At 48.8% G+C, this 25,201-nt stretch overlaps 1 protein-coding gene across 2 annotated transcripts in view; it reads right to left on the reverse strand.

Moving 5' to 3' along the window:
• KIF2C (kinesin family member 2C) overlaps positions 1 to 25,201 on the reverse strand; it is a 1,365,901-nt gene that overhangs the window by 694,183 nt on the left and 646,517 nt on the right. The window lies entirely within an intron of this gene.

Genomic DNA, 25,201 nt, shown 5'->3' on the forward strand with positions numbered 1-25,201 from the left:
AGCAATCAACCAATTTTTATCTTTCACTAACAATGCGGAATGGTTAACATACAATTAAGACCATCAGGATGAATCATCAGAGCACCTCTAAGACCAAATGTTGTAAGAACACCATTTGTCTCACTAGCATCCTATGTGACAGATGGAAAAGTCACCACTATGTTGGATGTGGATCAATCTATTTTGTTCTGCATGCTTTGCATGCCGCAAGCCACTATCACATAAGCGTCTTGAGTTTGATTTGTGAAGGCACCCCTTAAGCGAGGTCACCAACTTCATCAAATCCTGTTGTCGGGCCCAAAATGCTGATTACTTGCTGAAACCTCTAGTCTGGAATAAGCATGTTCTTCATCTTGGACTACCTGGTAGGCCTAAGAAAGCTATACGATATAGGAATGTAGGGCTGCTCTAAGTGTAACACAAGTTGAACCACTTTCAAAGAAGTGATTTACTGTGGATAGGGAAAAACACTTTTGAACGGAACCTGCAGGCTTTAAATAAGAGATAAGGAATCCAGGCTACCATTCTAAACAATATGCAGTTGCCTACCTACCTACTTATTAATTGCAATGGCAAGAATACAGAGAAAGAAATGCTAGATGAGTGGTTCTTAACTGCTTCTGTGGGCCCCCACATAATCATAACTGGAATCTAGGGCCCCACTAAATTACTGGAACTCCAGCCTAAGCAGGTTTGATAATTTGAACCACAAAATACACAAAAATACAGAAACAAATATTCAAACAGATTGAATATGCTACTTACCAGTATGCATCTGTTCTTGGCATGTAGGGCTGCTGACATTCATATCTGTGCATAGATCGCCGCCTAGTGTTGGGTCCGGATGTTTGCACGTTATTGTCCTGGAAGAGTCTTCGAAGTATCCTTGGATAGGTGACTCCTCCCCTGGACTACAGTGCGCATGGGCATCCTCTCCATCCTCAGATTGTTTTTCGCCATTGTGGCAGTGATGGAGTAGATACAGAAAGTGATGACCATGCTTGCAGTAATTCTGAGAGCTGCAGCTGCGACAGGCGCCGGGGAGGAGGGAGGGCGATATGAATGTCAGCAGCCCTACATGCCAAGAACAGATGCATACTGGTAAGTAGCATATTCAGTTCGAGGCATGTGGGCTGCTGAATTCATATCTGTGCATAGAATACATAGCAGTGCCCTCTATTGGCGGCGGCTACCCGTGCCAGCTGCAGCGGTCTGAAAAAGTGTTTTGAGAACAGCCTGTCCTACAGCTGCCTGCTGTTTTGACTGCACATCTACGCAATAGTGTTTTGTAAATGTGTGTGTAGTGGACCATGTGGCTGCTCTGCATATATCATGCAGGGGAATATTTCCTAGGAAGGCCATGGAAGCCCCTAACTTACGTGTTGAGTGGGCTCGTGGTGGAATAGTTAATGTGCGTTTTGCTTTTTGATAACAGATTTGAATACACTTAACTATCCATCTGGCTATCCCTGCTTTGGAGATGGCGTTACCTTTGTGGTGTGGGGCAAAGGCAACGAACAGTTGTTTTGTCTTCCTGAAGGGTTTAGTCCTATCGATGTAGTACATGAGGGCCCTCCACACATCTAGTGTATGTAGTGCCCTTTCTGCAACAGTTTGTGGGTTTTGGAAGAAAACTGGCAGTTCAATAGTCTGATTCATGTGGAACTGCGATATTACTTTGGGCATGAATTTGGGGTTGGTACGTAGTACGACCCTGTTGGTGTGAACCTGTATAAATGGCTCTTGAACGGTTAGTGCCTGGAGTTCACTAACTCTTCTCAGGGAAGTGATCGCTACAAGGAAGGCCACTTTCCAGGTAAGGAATTGAATCTCGCATGAGTGTAGAGGTTCAAAGGGTGGACCCATCAGGCGTTTGAGGACCAAGTTGAGGTTCCACATTGGAGCCGGTGGGTGGCTTGGTGGAATGACTCGTTTGAGTCCTTCCAAGAATGCTTTGATGGCAGGCACTCTGAATAGAGAGGTGCTGCCTGGTTTGCAGATAGGCTGAGATTGCGGTCAAATGGACACGTATAGAGGTGTACGCCAGATTGCATCGATATAGGTGTAAGAGATAACAGATGATGTTTTGGATGGATGCGTCCAGCGGGTTGATGTCATTATTACCGCAATAAATGACGAACCTTTTCCATTTGGCTGCATAGCAAGCTCTGGTAGTGGGTCTCCTGGCCTCCTTGATGATGTCCATACAGTCAGGTGGCAGGTTGAGATAGCCAAACTCTAGGACTTCAGGAGCCAGATCGCCAGATTCAGCTGTTGCGGATCTGGGTGCTGAACCTCTCCATGGTTCTGCGTCAAATGCGCGGGTTTGATCCGCAGCCTTTGATGCGGCACCACGGAAAGTTCGAGGAAGGTGGTGTACCACGGCTGGCGTGCCCACGTGGGAGCAACTAGGACGAGTGTCAGGGAGTGTTGTCAGAGTTTGCGGGCCACTAGCGGTATCAATGGCGCTGGGGGAAAAGCGTACGCAAATCTGCCGGACCAGTTCATCCATATCGCATTGCCCTGCGACTGCGGATGTGGGAATCTGGCGGCGAAGCTTTGGCATTTTGCGTTTTCGCTTGTCGCGAATAGGTCTATCTCCGGATGACCCCACTGCTGGAAGTACGGTTGGAGTACTGATGGGTGTAACTCCCACTCGTGCATCTGGTGGCTGTGTCTGCTGAGCAGATCCGCCATCTGGTTGTCCTTGCCAGGGAGGTGTTCCGCCATGAGGAACATGTTCCTTTGAATGGCCCACTTCCACATGCTCTGAGCCAGATGAGACAAGTGTGGAGAGTGTGTTCCTCCCTGTTTCTGTATGTAGTACATTGCGGTCATGTTGTCCGTCCGGATCAACACGACCTTGTTGCATAGATGTACTTTGAATGCCTTCATGGCTAGGAAGATTGCCATCAATTCCAGAAGGTTGATGTGCAACTTCTTTTGTTGTGTTGTCCATAGTCCTTGCACTGTGTAGTGGAGTACATGAGCTCCCCATCCCTGGAGAGACGCGTCCGCTGTCAGTACTATCTGTGGGACAGGCTCTTGGAATGGTCGGCCCTTGCAAAGGTTTTGTGGATTCCACCAATGCAGAGAGTTGTATGCCCGACCGCTCACCAACACTAGGTCCTTTAACTATCCTTGAGCCTGATTCCACTGACGTGCTAGGCACTCCTGAAGTGGGCGCATATGTAATCTCGCGTGCGGGACTATGAAGATGCAGGAGGCCATCATGCCTATCAACTGCATAAACACTCGCGCTGGAAGTGAGTGATTGGGTTTGAACTTGGAGATCAGCAGTTGTATGCTGTTGATCCTCACTAAATTTGGCTGAGCTGTGGCCGCCAGAGTGTCTATAGTCGCACCTAGGTACTGTTGTACGTGTGCGGGCTGGAGATGGGACTTTGGATAATTTAGTGAGAATCCCAGACTGTGAAGAAGGTGAATGGTGCGGGACACGTGGCTTGCACATTGCTGGGCTGACTTCGCTTGAACGAGCCAGTCGTCTAGGTAGGGGTAGACGTGTATATGCTGCCTCCGTAGATGTGCTGCCACCGTAGCTAGGCACTTCGTGAAAACCCTGGGCGCTGTTGTCACGCCGAAGGGAAGGACTTTGAACTGATAGTGCTGCCCCTGAACAGTGAACCTGAGGTAGTTTTTGTGTGAGGGGTGGATGGGTATGTGAAAGTACGCATCCTTGAGGTCCAGTGTGGCTAGGAAGTCTCCCTGCTTGAGAAGCGGAAGGACTTGCTGTAGAGTGAGCATGTGAAAGCGCGCTGAAAGAATGTACTGGTTCAGGGGTCTCAGGTCTAATATAGGTCTGAGCGACCCGTCCTTTTTTGGAATTAAGAAGTAGAGGGAGTACACTCCCGCACCCTGCTCGTGGATGGGTACGACCTCTATAGCGCCTTTTAGAAGCATACTTTGCACTTCTTGCTGTAAGAGCGTTAAGTGCTCTGAGGACATAGGACGGCTTCTTGGTGGTATTGTGGGTGGAGTGGAGGTTAACTCCAGACAGTAACCGTATTTTACAATATCTTTGACCCACCTGTCCGTGGTGATGGAATTCCACGTGGACAGGAACCTTTGTAGCCTTCCCCCGACAGGTGTTATGTGGTCGGGAGGAAGGGAGAGGGCGTCACTGCTTGTTCTTGGGGGAGGACCTGGTGTTGCCGTAGCCGCGTCCTCTGCCCTTTGTGCTGGAGCCACGATATCCACCTCGGGTGTTTTTATCATAGGTGGTCTGTGTATTGCCTTTGTTATATGTTTGTTGTGACCCCTGTCCTCTACCTGCTCCCTTGTTTCCGGGGCGACGAAAGGAGCCGCTCCGAAAGGACTGAGTTTGTAGGGCGCCCATGGACTTTGCAGTGTCCGTGTCCTTTTTTATCTTTGAGGGTGGTGTCAACCTCTGGCCCGAATAGTCGGGGTTGACGGGCTGGTTCAGTATATTGTTTTGTACCTCAGGCTTGAATCCTGAGATCCGCAGCCAGGCATGTCGGCGCAGCATGACGCTTGTGTTTATGGCTCTGGCAGCCGTGTCTGCAGCATCTAGTGCGCATTTGATGGAAGCGTTCGTTAGTAGCTGTCCTTCTCTGATGAGCATTTCTGCGCCTTCCTTGAACTGGTCAGGGAGATGTTGGAATATTTGCTCCAGTGTGTCATAGTGCGCTCTATCATAGCGAGCAAGGAGCGCTTGAGTGTTGGCTATGCGCCATATGTTGGCAGCTTGGGCGGCAACTCGCTTGCCAGAGGTTTCTAACACCTTGGACTCTTTGTCCGGGGGAGGAGCGTCACCTGTCGTTTGCGAGTGTGCCCTCTTGCGTGCATTCGCTACGACGATGGAGTTGAGTGGTAATTGTCCTCTGATGTAAGTAGGATCCCCAAGTGCTGATCTGTATTTTTTATCAATCCTGGGGTTTATCACTCGTGCCCTGGTGGGTTCTTTGAAAATGTCCTTGGCTGGTTTGAGGACCCCCTTCAACATTGGCAGAGTCTTTACATGTCTTTCTGAGGATGCAAAGGTGTCCATTAGAAAGTCATCTTCGATGGTATCAGAGTGATGCTGTACCCCATGGTTATTTGCAGCACGTTCAATAAGAGCGTTGAACGCCGCAGTATCCTCCGTAGGAGATGTTTTTGCCCCATAGAGTTGTTGGTCCTGTGCATCGAGAGGTGCACTGGGGTCTGCAGGGTCGCCCCAAGTTTGATCAGGGTCATCAGGGTCCGTGTCTACATGGTAGGGGACTTGGTCATCCATGTAGTCCTCCAATGCATCCGTATCGGAGCGTGTGGGGGAGAACCGGTGTGGATCCTGGTAGGGTGAATGGAAGGGTTCATAAAGGAGAGGTTCCGATTCTGCAGGCAACTTCCTTTTTAGTGGGATCCTGAAAGGGTCCAAAGGCGGCTCCGAAGTTATTCTTCGGTCGTGGAGAATCATCCTGCCCGTGTCGGCGTCGATGATACGTGCCGGAGACGTCTCAGCAGGTGTGACCGTAGGTTGGGTGACCCGTGTCCTGAGTTGGAACATTTTTGGGATTGTCGACGGAGGCAAGCCGAAGGTAATGTTGGCCGGCACCGAAGGGGCTGCTGGAGCTCCGATCGAACCGGAACCCGACGTGTCCTGGAGGACAGCTGTGGTTTTGCTGCCTTGAGTCGCACCAGGTCGTACTTGGGGCGCCTTCGAGGCTTTGGCACCGGCCAGGCTCGTAGAGGCGGCAGTGGATTTTTTCGGCGCCGGCGGTTCATCGAGTCGAGGTGCAGAGAGCACCGTCGAAGTCTTCGATACCTGAGGCTTAGGTGTCGTCGAGGGAGCGATGCGAGACACAGCAGGCGGTACGGCCCTTGGTGTCGTTGGTGCCGGTAGCCGAACAGGTTTGTCGGTGCCGATGGCTTTTTTCCGTTTGTCGACTCCAACGTCGCCCGCTTCAAGTTCGGCACCGAAGTCCCTCTTGGTGCGGTCGGTGCCGACGCGGTGCGCTGGCGTCGAAGGCCTCGATCCGACCAGCGCCACTTTCAGTTTCGGTTTCGGTGGAACCGGAGCAGCTTTCGGTTTCGGTTTTGTGGTAGGGAAACCAGCCTGTTTATGTAGTAATGGCTGCCGCTGAACGTCCGAGGCCGGGCCCGAGGGCGGGGCCGAAGAACTGCGGGATGGGTCTCGGGTAAGGCCCGAAGGCGATCCCTCGACCGGAGCCATAGGCTGTGGCACTGGTGTTTCAACGGTTTGAACAGGTAGGCCTTGTTCATCATTGGAGCTACTCTCTTCGGCCCCTAAGGCCTCCTCGTCGTCTCCTACCTCGGTGTAGTCTTCACCTCTGTGGAAGAGTGACTCGTCTACCTCGTCCGATCCGGGTTCGTGTTCGGAAACGGGACTGGAGGGCAAGACTTCTAATTCCTCGACGTCTTCGGCCTCGTCGAAGATGTCTGTTGGGGCCGGTGCCGCGTGCTGCGCCTCGAGTCTCGCCGCTCGTCGATTCCGCAGAGTCTTCTTGGAACGGAACCGGGCACAGGCCATGCATGTCGATTCGTCGTGGTCCGGCGAAAGGCATTTGTTGCACACCGGATGGACGTCGATGTGTGGGTACTTCGCATTGCATACCGGACACCTTTTGAATGGCGTCCTCGATTCCATCGTCGAAGTAGTCGATGGACAGGTAAATGCGAAAAAAGTCGGTGCTGAAAGTTAGTAAACTAACAGGATTGTATCGAAACCCGATCGATAAACAGTACCGACGCAAACTAAAGGCCTTTTGGCCTCGAAAAAATATTTTCCTAACTTGAGCTAAGATAGCACATCCGAACCCAATGGCGGAAAAAAACAATCTGAGGATGGAGAGGATGCCCATGCGCACTGTAGTCCAGGGGAGGAGTCACCTATCCAAGGATACTTCGAAGACTCTTCCAGGACAACAACGTGCAAACATCCGGACCCAACACTAGGCGGCGATCTATGCACAGATATGAATTCAGCAGCCCACATGCCTCGAACACACAAATGTGAAAATCTCTATTTAATTTATACATAATTAAAAACTAATGGAAGCTAAAAGCTTTTCTAAATTCAATCAAGGCCACCCATCATCCATACTATATTCTGTAGATGAACTTTCATTCCTCCCACAAATCAACCTGAGGATATGAACTAATTTGAAGGATAACAAATTTATATTGCTTCCTACTTAAGTAACATTAAAAGACTTTCAATATTGCTAGTTTATTTACACTTTATTAGTTTGTTAATATTCTTTAATTTTCTAAGTAGTCGCTATCCCCCTGAATAGGTGTTGTATATTCCCCACGAGTCCTCCGACCACAGGCTAACCGCTGTGCTGGACTATGGTTAATACAGATTCCACTTGCAGATATCGAAAAGAGTTGGGACTTAGTTGACTGGCACCAAGGCGTTTAAGGATTTTAGGGCAACGGTTCAATCTTAACCACATTATATTTTTAAAGGGTTAGAGACAGTTCAAACATCTTTTTGGGAAGAAGTTATTCAACCTTCAGTAAGCTTTTTCTGGAGTGTACTCTAACTGCAGACTCCTCACCTTGTGAACAACTCCAGGCACCAGATTAGACACAATGTTCCTTCAAGCATCAGTAGGTGGCGTTGCAAGGCTCAGCGTTGGGGAAGACTTCCCAGAATTAAGGTTGTGGTCCCTACATAGCTGAAACCTGCATGTGTCATTTTTATGGATCTCTTATTACCAGACGCAGAGCCCTCAGATAATGACAGTGTGCAGATCACTAGATTATAATCTTAATTAGCGAAATAAGATTAGTCCATTACATAAAAAGGGGAGGAGGGTGTCTGTGAGGAATCCGCAGTCAGACAGTGACAGTATGTGCTTGAAAGAGCGTTACCAAAAGTAAGTAAATTTTTTCTGATGGATATTTCTAACCGCTGATCCCTTACCTTGTGAATAGATTTCAAAGCACTACCTCCTGAGGTGGCTGGTCTGTGGAATTGTTCGGAGGAAATCCTGCAGGACAGACGTGGCAAAATGCCCTTCCCTGAATCTATCCAGGCAGCAATGCTTTGTGAACGTGTGGATAACTACCACAAAACAGCCAGGCAGATGTTCCAAGACTTACAGTGCAGTGGTAGCAGTCTTTGCACTGCTAGGAGTATGTAAGCCTTATGGAAGCTGCTTCTTGGTCGGTCCAAAACAGACCTTGATACGCAAGGCAATCTATATGGAGAGGCTGCTCTTCTGTACTGCTTTCCTCCTCACTCCAAAAAAGCCCACCAAGAGCTGTTAGCCTACCCAATGCTCCCTAATGCAATCGATGTAGAAGTTCAGAGCCATCTTATGACTGAGAAAATGCAAGTTGTTTTTCCTCTCTATAAGGGTAAGGAGGAGTAAAGAAAGTTGGGAGGGTAATGGACAGCCCTATGTGGAAGAGGGACCACCTTGGGGAGAAAGGCAGCTTTGGACCAAAGAACCAGTATGTCTGGGAAAAAGTTGGTATGCAGTTGTTACACAGAGCTTGAAATTTGCTCATGCGACAATATGAAGTAATTGCAATGAGGAATGATTTCAGCGTCAGGAGATTGGGGGGAATAGTTGTTTAACAGTTCAAATGGGGAGCACATGAAGGGGAGAAATAAATAATGGTCATACTGTGGCATCACAGATTATGTTGGCAGGAACATCTGTGAATTAGTTTCAAGAAAAGCATAACGTATATTTGTAAAGCACACAGTCACCCGTTGGCATCTTGGCACTGAACAGATGTTTGTTACCCAACTCAATGGCATTCATTTGATCAACCTCAGAAGAATGAAAGTTTGAGGGACACATCAGGATTTGAAACGGACGATGAGGTCCAACACAGGCCCCTGCTGTGGATGCATTAGTCCACTAAGCTACCACACCCGGCTAACCACAGGTGATTTATAAAGAGATGGTTGATAAGGTAGACTCAAAAAGGAACAAAGGGTGTACAAGTTACTTTTAAATGTTGCCACAGCAAGGCCTTGCTAACTGTGCCCATAGAGGGCGAAAGTTGCAGGAGAAAAACCATACATACTTCTCCCAGCATCCCGCATAAACTATTTTGGAGGAGGGATATCTAGCTACCAGTATGACACATACTACTTTAGGAAGAACGAAAGCTATTAACTGTCATGCGTGGGGTGGTAGGTTGTCAAGCTTTGGTGCAGGGCCAGGCCCTGCTACTGCGACAAGAGATCCTCCTGAAGTGGCAGCCGGATCGCAGGACAGATGCTCATGGCCAGAAGTTCCAAGTACCACACTCTCCTTGCCGAATCCAGAGCTACTAGGAGGACTTGGGCCCAGTCTTTCCTGATCTTAAGAACTCTGGGCAGGGGAGGTACAGCGATGTGTAAAGGAATCCTGAGCCCCAATCCAGGCAAAACGCATCTCCAAGGAAACACCACGCTGGGGACTCCAATGGGCAAAAGATTGGACACCGTGTTGTCTAAGGTGGTGAAAAGATTGAGCTACGGTTCTTCCAATTGCTGGAAGACAACCTGTACCACCTCAGTGCAGCTGCCATTTGTGATCCTGAAGGCAACATCAGCAGTGTTTGTTTACCCGGCATTTATAGATTCTGATTGGTTGTGTTAGGGAGATTCCCTTCTCCATTTAGCTACTTCCAGAGGTACGAGGCCTCCTGGAAAAGGACCGACGACCCCACACTGCCTGGTTTGTTGCAGTACCACATAGCGGTGGTGTCTGTGAGAACCTGCATCTGTTTCCCCTTGGTCAGAAGTAACACTTTCAGTGTCAAGCGAATCGTTCACAAATCCAGCAAGTTCATGTGGAGATGGGCTTTCATCAGAGCGAATTCCTCTGATTTTTATGAGCTACCCAACTATGCATCCGTCACAAAAGATCTCTGGGTGAGGCAGAGAGAAGGGTCTGCCACTTTCCCAATTGTGGTCAAGCAGCCACCACTGCAGGTCTTTTGCAGTCACCTACAACACCTGGATGGAAGTTGAAAGGTTATATTGGCGAAGAGCCCAATGAGATTTCATATACTGCTGCAGAGCCCACATGTGGCAGCAGATGTGGTCCAACAGGAGGCCAAAAAGCCTCTCAGCCACTCAGGTCAAATTCAGGACGGTGAGTGTAAAAATTCAGGACAAAGGGTCAAAATTCAGGACACAAATTCAGGACAGGAGGTCAAAATTCAGGACAAAACTTCAGGACAATAGGTAAGTTTTACAGACACATCAGAGGAGGTTGTGCAATAGTATATAAGTAAGCCCAGCCATATCCAAACATATTCAACCATTTGCAAACCTATCCATCATGTATCCTCCCATCTATCATTTCACTCATCCATCCCTTCATCCACTCTTTCACTCATCGATCCATTATCCAACCATCCATCCATCCTTTCACCCTATCCATCTGTACATTCATCCATCCACTCTTCTACCCATCCATCCACTCATCCATCCAGCCATTTAGCCTTTCACCTACTCATCCATCCACCCAGTCACTCATCCTTTCACCCATCCACCCTTTCAGTCATCCATCCTCCCTTTCTCTCTCCATCGACCCTTTCACTTAGCCATCCTTCCTTCCACCCACCCATCTTCTCAGCCACTCATGAATCCATCCATCTATCCTTTCACTCATCTAGTCATCCTTTTGTCCATCTACCCTCCCTTTCATCCATCCTTACATCCACCCTTTCACTCATCCATCCTTACATCCACCCTTTCACTCATCCATCCTTACATCCACCCTTTCACTCATCCATCCTTACATCCAACCTTTCACTCATCCATCCTTACATCCACCCTTTCACTCATCCATCCTTACATCCACCCTTTCACTCATCCATCCTTACATCCACCCTTTCACTCATCCATCCTTACATCCAACCTTTCACTCATCCATCCTTACATCCAACCTTTCACTCATCCATCCTTACATCCAACCTTTCACTCATCCATCCTTACATCCAACCTTTCACTCATCCATCCTTACATCCAACCTTACATCCAACCTTTCACTCATCCATCCATCCATCCTTACATCCACCCACTCATCCATCCATCCATCCATCCATCCTTACATCCACCCACTCATCCATCCATCCATCCATCCTTACATCCACCCACTCATCCATCCATCCATCCTTACATCCACCCACTCTCACCCATCCATCCTTACATCCACCCACTCTCACCCATCCATCCTTACATCCACCCACTCTCACCCATCCATCCTTACATCCACCCACTCTCACCCATCCACCCTTACATCCACCCACCCTCTCACCCCTCCACCCTCTCACCCCTCCACCCTCTCACCCCTCCACCCTCTCACCCCTCCACCCTCTCACCCCTCCACCCTCTCACCCCTCCACCCTCTCACCCCTCCACCCTTTCACCCATCCACCCTTTCACCCATCCACCCTTTCACCCATCCACCCTTTCACCCATCCACCCATACACCCTTTCACCCATCCACCCATCCACCCTTTCACCCATCCACCCATCCACCCTTTCACCCATCCATCCTTTCACCCATCCATCCTTTCACCCATCCATCCACCCTTTTACCCATCCAGCTACCCTTCCACCCATACATTCAGCTATTTACCTTTTATCTCATCCATCCATCCACTCACCCATCCATCCATCCACTCACCCATCCATCCATCCATCCACTCACCCATCCACTCACCCACTCACCCACCCATCCATCCATCCATCCATCCATCCATCCATCCATCCATCCATCCATCCATCCATCCATCCATCCACCCACCCACCCATCCCTCCATCCTCTCATTATCCATCTATTCAATATTTCATTCATCCATCTATTCACCCTTTCACTAATTCATCCAGCCATCCACCCATCCCTTCACTTACTCACTTGCTCAACTTTTCATATTAATTTTGAGCTGAGCCTTTTTGAGAAGAGGCCCATCAAGAACTTCACCCTCGCTGCAGGAGCCATTCCAGAACTGGGACAGAAGCCACCCAGGGCGGTGATGGGATCCACCACAGGAGAGGGGGGACAGGAGCCACCACAGGCGGGGGGGACAGGAGCCACCACAGGCGGGGGGGACAGGAGCCACCACAGGCGGGGGGGACAGGAGCCACCACAGGCGGGGGGGACAGGAGCCACCACAGGCGGGGGGACAGGAGCCACCACAGGCGGGGGGACAGGAGCCACCACAGGCGGGGGAAGGGGGGGCAGGAGCCATCACAGGAGTGGGAACAGGATCCACCAGGGTGGGCACAGGGGTGGGCATGCAGTATTTTAGTATCATCTTGGTCTCTTCCAGGGTGGGGTAGGGCTCCTCACCCCTTTCTGGACAGGACAATGAGAAGACAGGCTCTCTTTCCAAAATGTTAGTTTTGCCATCCCCCACTGTGATGTACAGTACTTAAAGGAGATACTCCAAGAGAACTGATTTAACTGATTGTCCTCCTTACTTTGTTAACCAGTGTGGGTGGGATTGTGTCATTTCTTTTTTTTCTTTTTTATTACATTATAGACTGCATGTTTGAAGAAAGAAGGTTTGCTTACAATTTAGTGACAGTAATTAAGCTCTGTGAAGAGAACCACGTGCTGCCTCGGTGTACTCAGGGCTGGTTCTGGGATGTTTGGGGCCCTGGGCAGAAAGGGAATGTGTGAGGCCTTTCTAAATTGCAGAGACATGACGCATTCAGGGCTGTTTGCATCTGAATAGATGCCCCTGCTCCTGAAGCTGCAGCCCCTCCCTCTCAGTCACCTTCAAGCACCTCTTAACAGCTCATCAAATGCTGAAAGTGTGAGGGTTGCCATCCCGCTGTGCCTCTCCAATGCTGCTGGGTATCTGAGCTTTGGTACTGCATAGGATTCGGTTACACCAGACCTCAACAGCATCAGAGTCAAGAAGGGAGGTGGGTGGAAACTGTGCCGGTTTAGGGTGGTGCGACCGGTGCCCGGTTAAAATTACGGACAAATGGCGTCCGTTAAAGAATCCTTCACGGACAACGGACAGACGGCCGAAATTACGGACTGTCCTTGAAATTTACGGACGGTTGGTCACCCTATTCAGCTCGTTGATGCAAAAAATAAAAAGCAATGTCATCGTTTGTAGGTGGTTTACAACTGAGGAGAGCCTGCCTTAAGCAGCCAGTTGGAGGTATGGAAAGACTTATTCCCAACCACTGTAGGTGGTCAGCAATCAACACCTTCGTGAACACCCTAAGGGCACTGCTAAGACCGAAGCAGAGCACAAGGAAGGAATGGCTTCTTATCTGCAACTCCTTTTCTCTCATAGGGGTATTTCCATTATAGTCCTAATCGTTGAACAGTCCAGCCCACGTGCCGGGACCCCGGAGCAGTTATAAATATTTTAAGAGTAGATTTTTGCCTTTCTTCAGGAAGGCCTGCAAAGAGAGACAGATTACGCAGCCTATTTACCTAGGCTACAATGGCCAGATTCTTCATCATGAAGAGAAAAAAAGTGTCTAGATTAAAGCCTTTGAGGATAATTTGACAAACAGTATAAATATCCCTTACTGATCGAGATGAAGGGAGCAGGGCAGAGTGGCCTCTTAGGCGGTCATAGGTATAAAAAAAAAAAAAAAAAAAAAAAAAAAACACTGTGCCTTCAAGAACCCAGATACCACCAGTATCCCATCTAGCAGAGCATGTGGCAGTTACTTCAGTTCATTTTGAAAGCCATGTTAAAGGATATGATAAAGGAACATGTCTGTATACTCAACCAGGGAGGAAGGAAGGTTGCTTAGGATTATAATGCAAATACCCCTAGAAGAGTAAAGGATTTACTGGTAAGAAAACATTCCTTCTCTCGTAAGGGATTTCCAATTATATTCATAAGCGTTGAATAGAATAGAAAGTCCATCCCCTTATAGCGCAGTGGAGTAGACAGAGTATAAACTGGATAAGTCAAGCAGAGAGATTTCTGAGGGAAGCCTGCCCTACTTGAGCGTCTGCTCTAGTGTCAGTCTAGGCAGTTGTGTTTGGTGAACGTATGCATCAATTCCCAGGTATCTGCTTTACAGATCTCTAGTATAGGAATATTGCGTAATAAAGCAGCAGTTGCTGCCTTCCCCCAAGTGTAATGTGCCTTAGGTTTGGCTGGGAGATTCTTGTTAGGATTTTGGTAACACAATAAAATGCAAGACACTATCCAACATTAAGTGGATTGTTTGGAGGTAGCTAGCCCTGTACGGACCGGAATATAATTGATAAATAATTGGTCTAATTTGCAAATGGCCTTTTTTTAGTCTAAAAAGAATTTCAGAACTCTCTCATCCAGGGAATAAAGAGTTCTTTGCGCTGGAGTAGAGGGATTCTGAAAGAATGTAGGGAAGGAGATTGTCTGGTTGACATGGAAGTCCGATACCATCTTAGGAAGGAACGTTGGGGGAGTTCTCATAACCACTTTGCTAGCATGAATGCAGTATATGGTTCATGAGAACAGAGCGCTTGGATCTCACTAACCCTGTGGGCTGATGTGATCACCAAGACAACTGTTGTAAAGATGCCTTGTGTATGGGCTTGCATGGGTCCTGCAAAAAGCGTTAAAGGACTACATCAGGCTCCCATTGGAGGGGTGAAGGGGTCTACGTCTGATGGAAGGAAAAACCTTCATGTCCTCTTGGAAATCATTGATGACCGGGATTCTGAAAAAGGTTTGTGAACAACATTTTCTGGAGGCAGTAAGAGCTGCCAGGTGAACCTTATTAGAAGCGAATTGCAAACCAGATTTTTCCAAATGGAGTAAGTATGGAAGAATGACATCTTCCTGGCAAGTGGTATGGTCCTTGTTGGATGGACACTATATGCAGAATCTTGCATTTGATGGCGTAAGCTGAAGTGGAAGGACGCTTAGCTTCTTTAAGGATCTCCATGCAGTTCTGCAGCAAACTGAAATGCCCATATTCAGGAACCATGCTGCCAAATTCAAAGGAGATATTGGGATGAAATATCTGACCTCCGAATTTAGTCAGCAGAGCTGGTCTGCATGGCCGCTTTAGATGTGGACTGATAGACTGGTAAAGGAGGTCAGTGAAGCACCATTGACTTGGTCACTCATGAGCTATGAGGATCATCTTTGTTGAGTACCAAGACAACTAGATGAGGACTGCCGGGATCGGGGAAATCTGCGGAAAAGTGTAGAGAAATCTGCTGGACCAGTTGATAAATAGGGCATTTCCCAAAGTCTCTGGCTAAAAGAACCACAATGAGAAGCTTTGGCAGTTGCTGTTTTCTGCGGTGGTGAACAAGTCGATGGCCGGAGTTTCCCACCGTTGAAAAGTGTTTTGTACGACGTCGTTTAAGACCAACATGTGGTTTTATTGCAGTAGTCTGCTGAGCGAGTCTGAGCATTTTGGACACCTGGCAGGTGTGTTGCTGGGATAATAAGGCCCCTGACTAGAAGCCACTTCGATTGTCTGGGACTCGTGTGACAAGGGCCTAGACATGTTCCTCTCTGCTTGTTGAGGTAGTACATGGTCATAGTGTTGTCTGTCTGAACAACCAGGGAGAGGGATGTGAATGGATAAAACGCTTACAGCGTCAGACGACTCACACGTAGCTTGAGGAAATGGATATTGTACGTCGATTCCCTCAGCGACCATTTTCCTTGAATTTGGAGGTGATCCATGAGGGCTTCTAATGCCAGTAGAGAGGTATCTGTGACTATGGTAAACAGCCATTAGTACGCAACGTAGTTAGCATACCATTACAACGCAAGCATAACAATGCACTGTAACAACGCGTAACCTTTACTACGCATATTACTTTGCATGCGCTGTTATAACAAATGCGTTGTAATGCGTGTATGGCTGCGCCCGGAATTGGAGTGACGACCCCTCCGGCACTAACGAAACACGGCGCCCAGATGGCAGAGCACCCGAGGAGGCAGCGATGACGGCAGTGGGGCGGAGGCGGCCTCTGTCGATATTTGATGTATATTGTGGGTATTTGATGCTGTCCAGAGTGCAGAATCTGAAGTGGAGACTTCAAGGACTCTAATAGTACCCCCATGGCCAGGCACGCGTCTTACATCATTTATGTGACTAGTATCGTGGCTTTTTACAACGGGAGATCTTGGAACTGTTTGCTCCTCAAAGATAGGAATATGTTGCTTTCATCAACTGGTGCCCAGATGGCAGAGCACCCGTGGAGGCAGCGATGACGACAGTGGGGCGGAGGAGGCCTCTGTGTAAAGTCAGGGTATGGATTGGTAAGCTGTTGGGCCTTAAGCGGCACGGCTGGAGCAAGTAGGGGAGAGGCGCTGGTGCCAGGGGTGGATCTGCAGGCTCCTGTGCACCAGCTAGGGGCTTTTTGGGCACTTCTGCGGTCGAGGACCAGGAACGTGCACCGAGGAGAGAGAGAAGTAAGGGGTTTGAGGAGTAGTGTTTATGTTTAGGGTAGTGTTGTGGGTCGTGTAGGGACAAGTGTGGGGGCTGGGGAGGGTCGTGCAGGGGTTAGTCTTTTAGAGATTAGGGTAGTGTTGTGGTGTTTGTGTAGTGTTGGGGGGTCATGTAGGGTAGTGTTGGGGGGTCATGCAGGGTAGTGTTGGGGGGTCGTGCAGGGTAGTGTTGGGGGGTCGTGCAGGGTCGTGCAGGGTAGTGTTGGGGGGTCGTGCAGGGTAGTGTTGGGGGGTCGTGCAGGGTAGGGTTTGAGTGTAGGGACCGGAGTACGGGCAGGGTCGTGCTGGGGGTAGTGTTTTGTAGGGTAGTGTTTATGGATGTAGAAATTACCATAGTGAGGGGGGGGGGGGGGGGGGGGGGGGGGGGGAGGAGGTTATTAAAAAAAAATGTGTTGTAAAACTGCGGGGGAATTGGGATCCATTGTAAAGACATTTTATATGCATTTTAAAGCAAACGCGAAGTAATGGTATGCTTTATAGAAAAATGTGTTGTAATGGTACTTGCGAACTAAAAACAATGTTGTAAAAGTATGCGTTGTTTTAGCTTGCGAGGGATCGACATATTCGTGACTACTGATAAAATGGAGCACAATGGAGGAGATTGGCTAGAGAGCACGACCATTGGAGGGATAATTGTATCCAGTCTTCCCAATTGCCCGTCGGTTGGTCCCACTGGTCCTCGATACATTCTTGTAGGTCTCCTGTGGAGAAGGGCATTCGGCGTGAGAAAGATACAGCAAGCCATCAAACCGAGAAGGGAGGATACGGTACAATGTTGCCTGAAAGCTTCCATGAGAGCTTGCCATTTCCGAATGATTGATGAGCATCTCCCCCAAAGGCCACACTTTTGCCCTTGTAGTGTCGATAGAGGGTCCCAGATGGTGCAGAGTTTGAACTGGGACAGAGACAGACTTGCTGTGGTTGGTTTGAAGTCCTAACCTCTGCAGGAGATCCCAAGTCCAATTGTAATGAAGCTCAGCTTCCGGAGACGTGGATGCCTTGAATAACCAATCATCCAGGTATGGGTAGATGGCTGATGCTGACTTCCGACCAAATTGGAGGACTTGGTACGGATAATGGTCCTGCCCCACTACGAACTTCGAGAACTTTCGATGCTTTCTGCCAATTGGTATTTTAAAGTATGCATCTTGTAGATCAATGGAACAAAGCCAATCACCCTGGTGCAACCGGGGGTAAATTTGGTATAATGCCAGCATCCGGAATTTTTCATGTCAAATCCACTTGTTGGCTATTTTTAGGTCGAGAATGGGTCTGATTTCGTTCTAGTCTTTCTTCTGAAATAGAATGTACCTGGAATAAAGGCCTGTTCATTGTTGGCGAGGAAAACGTTACACTGCTAGCTTTCGCAAAAGGATGTTGACCTTCGCTCGTAAGTGGGAGTTGGCAACTGGATGGTTTCAGAGGTCTAAAAGGTGGAGGACTGGCGATCCACAAACAATATCCATGTCGAACAATATTCAGCACAGAGGCATCTTGCGTTATGTTCTTCCACTCTGCCAGGTACTGTCATATGCTTTTTCCCCACCGAGTGGGAAACAGAATAGGGGGTAGTAATTCAGGGCTTCGATCCAGAAGGCGGGTTTTCTCCTTCAGCAGGCTGTTGGGTTGACCTCCCTCTAAGCTGCCTTCGTGGGTATGACTGATAGGGACGTTGGTGCTGTTACTGCGCACCGCTTTGCTGGCGGCCAGGATACCATTGAGAGGATTAACACCTCTGGGAATAGAAACTGCGTTGATATGGCCTGACAGATTCTCTTCCCTGGGTCTCACTAGGCAGACTGCCTTGAAGGTGTCCATTTCGGTTTCCATCCAGGTCATTTCCTCGTCAGCATAAGCCACAAATAGTGATTCCAGAGAACGGCAGATTTAAAATCCTTTGCTGCAATTCTGGTTTGAGGGATGTAAAGGCAAAGCCAGGAATGTCTTCGAAAAGTGATGCAGTGTCAGTACTCTTGAGCTGCTAAGATGGAGTCTGCTGCAGAACTAATGGCAGACCATCAACCCCTTGTTCAGGATTTCAATGAAATCTTCCCTCTTATCTGACGGAGATGTTCTGTAAACAGGGTCATGGATTCCAAGAGTGCCTGTCATATCAACCTAGTAGAGCAGCGGCGCTGGCTGCTTTAATGGAAGTTGCCACTGTGCTGAACACTTTGACCCAGAGTCAAACTTTCAACTCTTATCTGGAGGAGCGGCAGAAATGGAGGTACTGGCGTGTTTCTTTGCTGCCACAATGATCATAGTCTGGTGTAGGACCAGTGCGGAGGAAAGCTGGATCCTGTTTCAGAAGACAGTATTGCTTGTGGAGCCTAGATGTTGCTGTCTTAACTGAGGCTGGTGTTGGAAACAGACCCATTGCTGGTTCAAGGAGACCTGGTACTAAAATCAGCAAGGGTCTAGATGCTGATCTTTGTGCAGTGTCTCGAAAATGATACATGTTTGTGTTGGAGTAGACATAGGTATGTTCAGTTTTGTTGCTTCTTTCACAAGGACTTCTTGGAACGCAGTGCCATCATCCACTGGTGAAATACGTGGCGCTGGAGAGTCAGACAGAGTTGGACAATAACATCCAGTAAAAGTGGACCTTGCCCGAGGGATGAGTAGTGGTGATGGTGTGAGCACCTAGAAGTAGAAGTGTGTCATGAGCTTGGACCATGGTGCCTAGAATGATGTTGCAATCTGGAACGTAATAGTGGAGTGACTGGCAGCTGCGGTGGGAGCGGACGATGTGGTGGAGGAGGAGGAGGAGGAGGAGGAGGAGGAGGATTAGGAGGCGAAGGAGGAGAAGATGGCTGAACCCCTGAAGATGGAGAATGTTCTCATATATATACTCAGTCTGGTGAGGTGTAGATTTGTCTTTTTACCTAGCCTCTTGTAGCCTAGACGATGTCGAAAGAGATCTCAATATCGACCTGCTTGTTAACAGGGAGCGCTGACAGCACATTGACGTCGAAGAATGCACTGCAAATAGGTCGGCACCATACCTCTCCTTGATGTCGATGTCCTCAACATCGATCAGGTCCGATGTTTGGTGCAGTTATCTTCCTGGCACAACCTCCAGAGGCAGATGACAGAGGCCTGGTGGAGGTCTGACCCTCTCCAAGCCCTGATGTCCCACCTTCACATTGTACCTATAGTCTCCTTCGCTCCTCCGTTCCAAGAAGGTGAATCTTCTCACGGTCTCTCATGGTGCGTATAGAAATGTTCCTGCAGTGATGGCATGACTCAGGAACATTATCCTCTGTCAGGTACACTATACACACCTTATGTGGATCTGTCTTGGCTGTCTTTCTCCCACAGGCTGGGCACTGGTCAAAAAGATGGAATTTTTAATGACCAATTGCCTTTAATTTGTTAGAAAAAGACAAAAAAGCCAGGGAGAGACCAAAGACGTGGAGTGAAAATGTTAACAGTAAAATTCAGTTAAGAATTTCAGGCAAAAAAACGTCATTTTGGTCGAGCTCAATGAGCCGGAAAAAAAGAATTAAAGTAACTGCCACTTGCTGTGCATGATGTGATACTGGTAACTAACTTGTGCATCTGAAAGCGAAACGTCAGTGATAGATTCCTTACCTTAGAATACATACCCAAGCAATACCAACCCCAGTGGTGGGTCTGCGAAGTGAGATTACACCAGAAAGTCAGAGAACCAAACGGCCAAAGAAGCAGTCTCTCCGCACTGGACTGTCAAGGCAATAGTGCTTAGTGAAAGTATGCAGAAAGGCCCACGTGGCCGCCTGAGAGATGTATTGCAGTGGGACACCGCGTCCCAATGCCGTAGTAGCCGCCGTTGCCCTGGTGGAATGGGCGCGCAACCCTACCGGAGGCTCCTTTTTAGCCAAAAAGAAACAGGCTTGAATACACAAGACAACCCAGCGGGAGATAGTTCTCTTGTGCACAGCCCGGCCTTTCTTGGCGCCCACGTAGCCAACAAAGAGCTGGTCATCCACCCGGAATGGTTATGTGCTGTTGAGGTAGAATGAAAGCGCACGTTTTGAGTCCAGACGGTGGAGCCTCTCTTCCTCTCTGGAAGGGTGCGGAGGCGGAAAGAAAGTGGGCAGAGTGACAGACTGCCCCAGATGAAAGGCAGTGACTACTTTTGGTAGAAAGGAGGGACGTGGCCGAAGCACAATCGTGTCCGGATGAACCGCCATGAAAAAAGGTTTGCATGAAAGAGCCTGGAGTTCACTCGCGCGCCTAGCGGAGGTGATAGCCACCAGGAAGACAGTTTTCAAAGTTAATAACCATAAAGGACTGTTATGAAGAGGCTCAAAGGGAGCGCACATTAAGTATGTGAGAACCAGGTTCAAGTCCCACTGAGGCATCACAAAAGGAATAGGAGGGAAAAGGTGAGTAATGCCTTTGAGAAATCTATTGACAACGGGGGACTTGAAAAGAGAGGGTTGATCAGGCAGCCTGAGAAAGGTTGAAAGAGCAGAAAGCTAGCCCTTAGTTGTGCCCAGAACAGAGCCCTACCGGGCCAAAGAGAGAAGGAACAATAGGACCTCAGAAAGAGGGCCAGAAAGGGGATCCACAGCTTTGTCACGAATGTGTTCCACCGGCAGGCGTATACAGTTTTAGTTGAGGGACGCTTGGCTGCCAGAATCACATTACAGACTTCAGGAGGCAAGTCCAATGGAATAAACTGTTGCCGCTCAATCTCCATGCAAGGAGGTGGAGGCTGGACAGGTTCGGGTGGAGGACCGTCCCCTGCTGCTGCGATAGAAGATCCTCCCGAAGAGGCAGTCGGATCGGGGGATCGATGCTCATACCGAGTAGCTCGGGATACCAAACTCTTCGAGCCCAGTCCGGTGCCACAAGAAGGACTTGGGCCTGGTCGCGTCTGATCTTCAGCAATCTGGGTAGAAGTGGAATAGGCAGAAAGGTGTACAACAGACCGCTCCACTCGCGACGAAAAGAGTCTCCGAGCGAGTGCCGCCTTGGGAACTCCAACGCGCAGAACTGCTGACATTGCGCATTCTCTTCGGTGACGAATAGATCTAACCAAGGTTCTCCCCACTGCTGAAAGAGACCTTGTGCCACCTCTGAGTGAAGACGCCATTCGTGATCCATCATGCACTGGGGGCTGAGTTCGTCCGCCCTGACGTTCAAAGAACCTGCCAAGTGTTGAACCACCAGGATAACACCCTGGCGTTCCAGCCACGTCCAGAGGTGCAGAGTCTCCTGACATAGGGTCCAAGACACATATCTGCCTTGCTTGTAGCAGTACCACATGGCAGTCGTGTTGTCTGAACACCTGCACTACCCTCCCCTTGACAGAGGGAAGTAACGATTTCAGTGCAAGTAGGATCGCCCTGAGCTCCAAACGATAGATATGGAGCTGGGACTCCGCCACAGACCAGAGGCCTCTGATCTCCGCCTCTCCCATGTGGCCGTCCCATCCCAGGAGGGACGCATCAGTCACCACTGTGTGCTCCGGTTGGGGAAGGGAGAGTGATCTGCCGCTGACCAACGCTCGACCGTGAACAACCACTGCAAGTCTTCTGCAGTGCCCTCCAAGATCTGGACGTAGTCGGAGAGGTTTCCCTGATGCTGCCTCCATTGGAACTTTGTGCTACTGCAGAGCCCGCATATGCCATCTGGCATGATTGATCAGCAGGATACAGGAGGCCATGAGGCCCAGCAGCCTCAGTGTCTTCCTGACCGAAACCTCGGACCAGGGCAGAAAAATTGAAAGTTGTTTGGGAGGATAAGCCCGAAATTGCGCCGTGTCCAGAACCGCTCCGATGAAGGAGCTTCTGACCGGGAATCAGATGCGACTTCGGCCCATTGATGGAGAACCCCAGCGAATGCAGGAGGTTGGCCGTAGTCTAGAGGTGGGAGACGACTGCCTGGGGCGAGCCCACCTTCAGCAGCCAGTAGTCTAGATAGGGGAAGACAGACCCCTAATCTGCGCAGATGAGCTGCGACCACTCATCACTTTTATGAACACCCGAGGGGCGCTGGTAAGGCTGAAAGGGAGCACGGTGAACTGAAAGTGCTTGCGGCCTAGCGTGAACCGCAGGTAACACTGGTGGGCCAGCAGGATGAGGATATGAAAATAAGCAAAATATAACAAGATTGGGGAGTGTAGAGGAAGGGCCTGTGTAGGCGTTGAGGTGGATACGTCCTCCACTTCAGAGTCGTTAATAAACAAAAAGATCCACCTTTGAAACGAAAGGTACTGAAGATGCTGAATGAATTGGGGTAGTTATAGGCGAGTGTCCCAATATGGTTGGGCACACACAGTGTTGTTTAAATACCCCTCACACACCAAGAATGGCCCATGGTGTCATGCTTCATCATAGGGGTCTTCCCGCCCCGCTGCGGGACGGGGCGTGCTACGACCGACGACGACGTGGGAGCACTGATGATAAAGTGCTATGTGTGATGCAAAGGGGAGGGTCTGATGTAGTTGTAAATATGTGTTTGTAAAAAGCACCTGGCCCCTTACGACAGTAAAAACTTTAATATGTCCCGAGAGGCTGGTACTACTAAAAACAGGGGTGCGGAGTTTGCCTACGTAATGTGTGGTTATTCCTTGTGAGTCAACATGTTTCGATGGAAAAGCATCTTCATCAGGACAGGAAAAGATCCCTCCCGACTAGAAGGCATGTGCTTAATATAGAAAAGTTAGAGATGCATTCAGTGGTGCACGTATATACAATACCTACTCGTATGTATGCATATCTGTAAAAACAAGCAAGGATAAAGGCATCTTCAATTTCCTGGAAACAGAGCGTGGTACCTGTAAATACAATAGAAGTGCCACAATGTGACCTAAAACGCGTGCTTCAGCTAAAATTAGCGTTATCAGGAAAAGGTGCAGTGACCTGTAAAGGAAAGGACAGTACAAGACACTACAGACAGAAAACACACACACTATAAATTTTCGTGAAAAATAAGTGGTCCAGGTGGGTAATACAGTTAAAAATCCCAAATGCATACTTATATGTGAGGTTAATGCCTCATGAACCTTGAACGGGTGGAATCGTCATAGGACCTCAATTCTAGTGGGAAAAACGGAGGAGGTACAGCATCAGGCTTTTACCTTGAGTGAATGTCTCGAATGCTGAACGAGGTCTGCTTCCACGGGCGGCTGTGCCGTACTTGCGTGCCCTGACTGGAAACTCGCCTCAAGTCTATCCCTCCCGCGGTTCCGCTGTGTAATGGGACCATGGCGGGTAACTGCTTTTAAACTACCCGTTATTTCCTAAATGCGAGTCAGCTGGTTGTGACGGGGGCAGACAGGTATACTTCCGGGTTAGAACCCGGGCGAAAACTAGACTGCGGGGTGACCCGGAAGTGAGGGAGGTTCCTTCGTTAGTTTCTATGAGAGAAGTGGTGACGGGAGTGAAATAAAAAAAGGGGGAAAGAACTTTATGGAAAATGTCCTCAGAACTAGACATAATGTCTCAATAAGGGCAGAGCAGTATCCGCACTAAACTGTGTACGCATTCAGCGCGCCAATCACACGGGTCGCGAGCCCAGGACTCTTAAAAAATTATATTGAGTCACGTTCATGATTATACAGGCGTACTAATATGAAGCCCGTTAATGATATGGCTCGCGTGCTTAAAAAAGAAAGAAGAAGAAAGTGAAGCCCACTTAAAATTAAGCGGGTGTTTTGGTGATTTGACATAGGGTAAGAAAAAAGGGGGGAGGTGAAGGTTAGGTTTATATACATCAGCATGACTGCGCCGTGCGAAGGGGAGGCTATTTAGAGTCGCCGGGGTTGGAGGCATAAGACACAATTTGGCACCTGACAGGTCTTAAAAAATTGTATGTACCCACACGAGACGGTGAAAAAAAAAAGGCCATGTCAAAGATTGGTTGAAAATAACATCGCAGTTGGGATAACCCGGTATTAGGTCAATTGTGCCCAAGGTATATCATCGTTGAGGCCGGTTATGTGCATGCCCAGGCGGAACACCCATCGTTGCTCTTTTTCAAAGAGTCCACGATCATTGTTGAGTTGTTCAATGATGGTCCACTTAATTTCATCCACGCCATGATTCATGGTCAAAAAGTGGGTTGCCATCTTGGTTGTGCTCTTCTTGCAGCGGATATTGCTCTTATGTTCTCCAATCCGCACTTTTATTTGTCTCGTGGTCATAACGACATACTCCATACCGCATGGGCAGGTGATAAGGTACACCACATTCTTGCTGTTACAATTGGTGAATTTGCGTTGCTCCCATGATGTACCATTTGAAAAGGTGAGCTGGGTTAGTGAGAGAGCATGTACTACACATGCCGCATGGGTGATGTCCTTTGATGGGTGGTAACATACTACACATGTCTTGACGTGCTGGTGGAATGTGTCGTCTGGTGTGGACCAGGATGTCCCTCAGACTACGGCCGCGTTTATGAGAGAACATTGGTTTTGGTAGGTCCAGACCTCCGCAGTTCAAAATCTTCCAGTTCTTATTGATGATTTTGGACACTTGGTTAGAGTGGGTATTAAAAGTGGTTACACAAATGGGTCTGGTTTCTTGTTCTTTTGGCGTTTGGTTTTCCAGGAGAGTCTCTATTGTTGTTTCTGGCACGTTTGAGTCCTCTTTTGACTATCCGTTCCGGATAATTGTGATCTAGTAGCCTCCTCTCCAGATCTTTTGCTTGTGCTTTGAAATCCGTCAGTTCTGAGCAGTTTCTCCGTAGACGGAGAAATTGACCATAAAAATAAAAATAAGCATCCTGCAAGTCCAACGCTACCATCCAGTCTTGCGGGTCTAGGGCAGACAGGACCCGAGCAAGTGGGAGCATCTTGAACTTCTCCCGGAGGAAGCGACTG

The sequence above is a fragment of the Triturus cristatus genome, chromosome 4_2 (genome assembly GCF_964204655.1).
Source record: "Triturus cristatus chromosome 4_2, aTriCri1.1, whole genome shotgun sequence".
In the NCBI taxonomy this organism is placed as follows: domain Eukaryota; kingdom Metazoa; phylum Chordata; class Amphibia; order Caudata; family Salamandridae; genus Triturus; species Triturus cristatus.